The sequence below is a fragment of the Nelumbo lutea genome, chromosome 8, assembly GCF_056320005.1.
Source record: "Nelumbo lutea isolate HS-2025 chromosome 8, American lotus-T2T, whole genome shotgun sequence".
Lineage (NCBI taxonomy): Eukaryota > Viridiplantae > Streptophyta > Magnoliopsida > Proteales > Nelumbonaceae > Nelumbo > Nelumbo lutea.
In genome coordinates, this window is record NC_142691.1 from 29554068 (window position 1) to 29561839 (window position 7772).

The 7772-nt window shown below is 35.5% G+C and overlaps 1 pseudogene across 1 annotated transcript; it reads left to right on the forward strand.

The window, feature by feature from the left end:
* The first annotated feature begins 4717 nt into the window (after window positions 1-4717).
* Window positions 4718-7391, forward strand: LOC148843637 (subtilisin-like protease SBT1.4 pseudogene; annotated as a pseudogene). Its single transcript, XR_016103148.1, has one exon. The product of XR_016103148.1 is annotated as a subtilisin-like protease SBT1.4 pseudogene (transcript).
* The last annotated feature ends 381 nt before the right edge of the window (window positions 7392-7772 follow it).

Sequence of the window (7772 nt, forward strand, 5' to 3'; positions counted from 1 at the left end):
TTTTTTTTTTAATAAAATAAAATTTTATTAAAAATAAAAAAAAAAAGAAAGAATGGTAGAGAATATATAAGGGGCGTTTTGAACAAGTCTCCAACAACCCAAAAGTAAAATAAAAACAAAAACTAAGGCTTAAGAGAAAGAAACAAGGCCCACAACCAAGAAATATATGAGCAAGGAAAACAACTTATTTGTTGGAAAATTAGTTATCTAAATAACATTTCCCAGTAACAAAGTGGAAGAGGGGCACATGCAAATATTAATAAAGTGATTTTAATTATATCCTAGTACTTATCCTCATCCTCATTGACAATAATTGGTTGAAAAGTGCAAGGCAATGAAAAGTGATAAAGGAAATGGTAATTGAGAACTGTTGACCTATTGACAAGAATTAGGAAATGATCCAAACTTTTCCTTCAACTCTAGAAGATTAAATGAAAGAAAAATGTGATGGATCCTCTAAATAGTAAGATGCCTAAGAGAACCATGCAAAGTTTTAATTTGAAAAGCACATTTTCCACTATAAACTAGTTAAATTAGAATGTTATGGATTATCCAAGATTGCCATGCCATGTATTAAGTGTGATTATATTCATAAGATAAATTGTTATCTGCTATAAAGTAAGAGATAAATAGCAAACATTTAGAGATTTATAGGACATGTAATATGTGATTCATTTGAAAGGCTAAGCTCCTATGAATGATGTAAGATGGATGTGCCAATTAAGTCTTCTAAATACTATAATTTAATTAGATAATAAGTTTAATTTAAAGAAATTGAATGATATTGGACATGACAGTAATTGTAGCCACAAAAGGAGAATATGGATCCAACTATTTTAATCCATTGTAGAAAAAAAGGAAAAAAAAAAAAGAGAAGAACTTAAGTCTGTTATTGCTAGAGATGCAGTTTTGGGAAATTGGAGGTGAATTCTGAGGTATATTGTATCTATAAACATTGTCTTTAAAAAGTTGTCCTCATTCATGTGACTGAGTTGTTGGGTTTTAGATTCATTTATAGGATACAACAATACCTCCATTATGATGAATAAAGTTGAAAAATATCCAAGAAAATCTTTAACAATTCGGTAGTAATTTGGATTGAAAGAGACAAGAGATTATGTATATGTGAATGTATGTAATAATATTACACCTTCAACAAGTTAATTGTAATTTGGATTGAAAGAGATGTGATTATGTGCATGCCGAATGTGTGTAATAATATTTATTGACTTTTATAGATTTTGGAAAGCCTCATGAAAAGTTTCTAAATTTGTTTAAAGAGGTTCTATGTTCAATCACAACTTTGAATTAAGTGATCAATGGATATGATTAAACCTCCTAATGGTGTTCTATTACATTTTTCTGTGAGTTTGTGCAAATTCTATTATGGGAGTTATGATCAATTTTAAAATTGAATCTAACTTTGCATCAAGAATCATAGTCAAACTTACACTTGAATATGGCTTTGCAATTGGATTCACAATTGAGTCTAGCTTCATACCCAAATTATTGAATTTGCACCTATATAGTGGGAATTGCAAAATACCTATAAGCACATCATTGCACTGCACACACACATGTGCATGCACATTTAATTTGTATGGCAATGATTCTCTATACTCTCTTCTACATATTTCTAATGAGTGTAAGCAAATTTCCTACTAAAAAACTCGAGAAGTTCAATAATTTTCCAATAATGTTGTAACAGATTCAAAAGAAAATAAAGAAAATAAAATAATTTTTTTTTGTGAAAAATACATATTTCCATAAAACTACTTTTAAATCTCAAAAGGTCTATGTGTATAACTATGTAATCAATCAGTCAAACACCCCAAGAGATTCAAGCCAAGAGATTAAAATATCAAGAGTTAAAATGTAGATATAGAAATATTAACAATTGAGAGAGTGTGATCACCTTAGGTTTGATGCCCTAGTATTCAAGCATTTATATGATAAGTTATAGATTACATGTTACATAAGTTGCATATATATGGCTAGAATTTTATTAATTAGCAATAGAGTAGGAAAAAGTTAGAAAACAATGGTAAATTAAGGGGGAGAAAAAGATGACAGCATTGAAGGTTGAAGAGATTTTGCAAATACCATTAGCAGGGTAACAATCGAAAAAGACCATATGCACGATGTAAATTTTGTTGCCTTTGCATTTTTTTTTTCTAGTAAGAGAGGTGAAGAAAATCCTCTCTTTTTCCATATGGGGTGGGAATTTAGTGGTCTAAACTTGTCACATGAAATGGGAAGCATCCAAAAAAAGCAAAAAAAAAAAAAAAAACAATAATAATTGAAACTCTTCCACCTAGGGGTGTAAATGGTTTTAAAAAATCGAATTTTGAATTTGATATTTGACATAATCGAATCGAATTCAGATAATTTGAATATCTAATCGATCGAATTCGGATATCCTATTCATACCAAATAGTTAATCGGATTCAAATTCGGATATGACCTGATTCGATTCGATAAATATTCGAATTCGACTGATTATTTAATTCTTAAATATAATATATAAAATATTTTATGTATTTATACTTTATATCAATAAAATATGTATTTTATATACTTATTAATTATCTAAAATAATTAATTAATCAAATTCAAATCGAATCAAATATTCAAATATTTAATCGGATTCAAATTCGAATATTAAATTTCAATATTTGACGAATATCAAATCAAATTCGGATATTGCCTGTCCAATTTGAATTTGATCCATTTACACCCCTAATTCTACCTCATTCTTTATGCTTCTTGGGTCAATTTCCAATTAGGTTGAAGCTTATAATTTTTAACAAAGCTTCTATATCTTTATTAGAAAGAGAAAAGAGGGGAAGGGAGATGTACTCTGACTAAGGGTGATAATGGGCCAAGCTGGGTTTAGCAATAATGATAAAGCTAGCCTTTGACATGGGCTAGGGCCCGACCCATCCAACACCCTAAGCGTGGGCCAACCTAGGCTTACAAGTTTTTTTTGCCTAATGAAAGATGATTTAAGGAATCATGGGCGGGGTTGGGCTAGGCTTGGGCCCATGACATTTAATGATAACAATTTAATTATTTAGAAAAATTTAAACTAAATAGTATATAATATATATAAAATATATTGCACAAGCCCAAGTTGGGGGCTAGGCTTAGGTTTTAGGCTTATGACATAAAAAATAAGGCATGGGCATCATTTAATTCCAAGACTTGGTTTTGATTAGCTTACCTATCCTTTTATAAGTGAAGGAAAGGCCTCCATTCTTGTACTTTAGCAATGTAGGATTTGGGGCAACACTTAATGGTAACACCCACTATTAAGTATTTTTCGAAGTCCCACATTGCTTTGTAATGGAAATGAAGGCCTTGCTAGGATGACAAAACTCGTGCCTAAACTAATGGAAATGAAGTCCCACATTCGTTTGTTGATACTATCAATTCATGAATATTTATATATTAAAGATTTTGTATTTTATATAAAATAATAAATAGTTAATATAAAATAAATATGCATGTATATATATTACATATAAAATATATGATGTGGATACAATGTAAATAATATTAAGTAAATATAATGTATTATATGTAAATCACATAAGGTAATGTATTATAATATAAAAATATTATATATATTATATTTTATTTAATAATATCTATTATATTATATTACGGGTTAAGTCGGGCTTGGGCTGGGCCTGCACATAAAAACTTGAGCCTAGGATGAGAAATTTGTGGGTTGGGTTGGCCAGGTTTCTATTCTTGTCCAAGAATAGAGCTCTACCATAGAACTCACATGGACCTTCTTCCCACCTTTCTCACACATGTGGTTATTTATTCTTAAATTAAATTACTAAAAATATAATGTCAAAATAAAAGGGCTCCTTGGTCATAATGGTCTCTAAATAAAATCCATCATTACTTTCTCCAATAACATCATTCTTAAAAGGGTCATTTACTAAAACACCCTTATAGTTTCATGGATTTAATAAAACTTGCCTTAAGTTTACATTTTACTAAAACACTGCATGTAGTTTGCAACCAATTTACTTAATCAACCTTCCATTAGTTCTAAGTGGGAAATGACAGTTTTGACCTTAACATCCCTTCAAACAAATTTAATCTATAGAAAACAAAAAAATAAAAATTCTTTTATTGTATGTTTGAAGAAGGAAGACATGCCATTGCTGGTGAAGAACCCAGGATGTCGTTGTTCTCTCTTCTTCATTCAGCTGAAACTACAAGGGGTACTTTAGTAAATGACCCTTCTTAAAACCATCTCTATATATACATCAGTCAAATTTTGTAACAGCTCCCTTCCCGCGTTAAATCTCGTTAAATCTGGCCTTCCCTATTAAGGGTCCTCTTGCCAATGAGTTACACAGGGACCTCTTCCTCTCATTTCTCACAAATGTGGTTATCTATTATTAAATTAAATTATTAAACGTATAGCAAGAAGTTATAATAAACTCTCCCTCAACCATCAATCAATATTTGTAACATCTCCCCTGTCCCATTAAATATCTTTATTCCTCTTAAATCTCTCCATACCCCTTTTCGGTACTATCTACATGAAGCATGCATGGGTATAGAATCGATCAAAATAAATAAATAAATAAAGATGGGGCATAATTTAAATGGGTTGGGGTCGAGTTTATAAGAGCCAACCAAGACTAACTCTAGACAATGACTTTGCCACCATGGTCTGAACCCAAACTTATGTCAAAACCCAAATTTGTCAACCCATAACTAACAAAATTTATATTCCACCCTTGCTAGTTAGCTATATAAATTAAAGATGTGATCAGTTGATTTCTCAAAGTATATAACCAAGGCTCCAAACTACACTAAGTTTTGAGAGAGAAGATGGGGAAGAGGAAGATATTAATGGCGATTATCTTCCTGCAATTCACTGCTTATGCAATATTCATGGCTTCTTCCAGTGAGCTACCAAGTACATTCATTGTTCTTGTGTCCAAAACAGAGAAGCCAACAACCCTTACCAGCGACCGTCATTGGTACACTTCATTACTCACCTCTCTTCCCATCTCTTCGCCCAAGAAACCCGAAATTTTGTACACCTATGAACATGCCATTCATGGCTTCGCTGCCCAACTTACATCAACTCAAGCAACAGAGCTTAGAAAACTACCGGGAGTCCTCTCGGTGCTCTTAGGGCAGACAAACCATATCCACACCACCCATTCCCCTGACTTCCTTGAACTCAGTAGCACATCAGTACTCTGGCCAAGTACAGACTATGGCGATGATGTAATTGTTGGAGTCATTGATACGGGAATTTGGCCTGGACACGAGAGCTTCTCTGATGATGTTCTCTCGCCGGTGCCCTCCAGATGGACAGGTACCTGCGAGACAAGTTCCGACTTCCCAGCAGCAGCCTGTAACAAGAAGGTTATTGGTGCAAGGGCCTTCTATAGAGCGTATGAAGCCAGATATGGTCCAATGAATACAACAGTTGAATCAAAGTCACCAAAAGACACCGAGGGCCATGGAACCCATGTTGCATCAACAGTAGCAGGATACCCAGTCAATGATGCTGGTTTCTTGGGATATGCTATGGGAGTTGCAAGGGGCATAGCACCCAAGGCAAAAATAGCTATGTACAAGGCTTGTTGGCTAAAAAGTTGTGAAGATGCCGACTTGCTGGCAGCGTTGGATCAGGCGATCGTTGATGGGGTTGATGTGATATCAATGTCGGTGGGGAAAAACATTTCACTACCCTATTATGAAGACCTTATGGCAATCGGTACTCTCAGAACAGTAAACAAAGGTATAATTGTTTCATGCTCGGCAGGGAATAATGGACCTTCTCAATCCACTGTGGTAAATGTTGCGCCTTGGATCCTAACGGTGGGTGCATCGACAATTGATCGGGACTTTCCGGCAAATGTTATTCTCGGCGACGGGAGTATTTATCGAGGAATATCCCTTTACTCTGGGCCTCCACTCGATTCTCCTCTTCCCCTTGTCTACGCAGGAGACTACGGAAATAGACTTTGCTTTCCATCATCGACTCTTTCTTCTGGAGTAGCGGGGAAAATTGTCCTCTGTGACCGTGGTGAGTTAGACGATGTCGTTAAGGGAATTGCTGTCAAGCAGGCCGGAGGTACCGGCATGATCCTTGCCAGCACTGCCGAAAGCGGCCCATCGGCCATTGCTAATGCACATCTTCTCCCTGCCACCATGGTTGACCAGACCGCTGGCGACCTTATCAGAAACTACATTCGTTCCCAACCATCTCCAACAGCCAAATTTTACTTTGCTGGAACAGTCAATGGGTCTGACGCACCACCAGCTCCACAGGTTGCACCATTCTCAAGCCGTGGGCCAAACGCTATCACCCCCGAGATCATCAAGCCGGACTTGATAGCTCCAGGAGTGAACATCTTAGCAGCTTGGACATGGGAAAGCAGCCCAATTCAATATAATATCAGGAACCTCCATGGCTTGTCCACACGTCAGTGCCTTGGCTGCCATGCTCCGTAAGCTCTATCCTCAATGGAGCCCAGCTGCAATAAAATCGGCCCTGATGACGACGACAATCAACAAGGACAATTCAGGTCAAAACATTAAAGATTTCGGCACCGGCAATGATGCCACACCGTTCCAATTTGGAAGTGGATATGTCGATGCAGTCAAAGTCCACGATCCAGGCCTCGTTTATGATATGGGCATATATGATTATATTGGATTCCTTTGTTCCATCGGATATAGCAGCAATTTAATAGCCAATATGATCCAAGATCCAACACTAGTCGTGAATTGCGCAACCCAGGGCTTTCCAAATCCAGGTTATCTCAACTATCCATCTTTCTCTGTAGTATTTAACTCTGATCGTGAGGTTGTAGAGTACTACAGGGCAGTGAGAAACGTCGGACAATCGACTAACGTAGTGTATGTGTCTCAAATTTATGGCCCTCCGTCTGTTGGAATAAGTGTGACCCCCAGTTCACTTGTGTTTAATGCACGAAATCCCATATTGCAATACAGAGTCACATTTAGTAGCCTAGCCTATCAAACTGGTGATACCACACCGGCGTTCGGTTGGATTGTCTGGACAGATGGAGTGCACCTAGTCAAGAGCCCTGTGGCATTTACCTGGAGCAATATCAATCCAATACAGGAATTTGTTCCCATCGAAGATACATCTGCCGTCATTTGAATGCTACTATATGTGTGTCTGTAATAGAAATAAACGCCAGAGAACAGCTCCCCAATGTATGTAATAGAAATAAATGCCAGAGAATAGATAGCCAATGTATGTAATAGAAATAAATGCCAGGGAATAGCTAGACATTATCATCCTCCTGTTTTTCTCTTTTATGAATGAAATAAATTTTATATTTGACTAAAAGTCTCTAAGTTAAAACTTTTTAGAGAAAATTCCTAAGTCGGTACCCTGTATTTTGGCTCGCATGGCAATTTGGTCCCTGAATTAAAATGTAACAATTCAGTATGGAACTTTTAAAATGTGATAATCCAGTATCCCAACTTTCAAAATGTAATAATTCAATACCCAGATTTTCCAATATAGTATCTGTTGTTAACCAGTCCATTAATCATCTGTTTAGTGACACTTGAAAAGTCAAAACTGCCCTAGGAATGCCATCTAATTCTTTTTATTAACCATCCAAATATTGATAATAAAATAAACAACCCCAAATTCTAGATTTTTCTAAACAGTCACCAACGTTTTTGAATAGAAGAGGCTAGGATTTGGAACTGTTCAGTTTTTTGTCAACGTTTGGATGATTGAT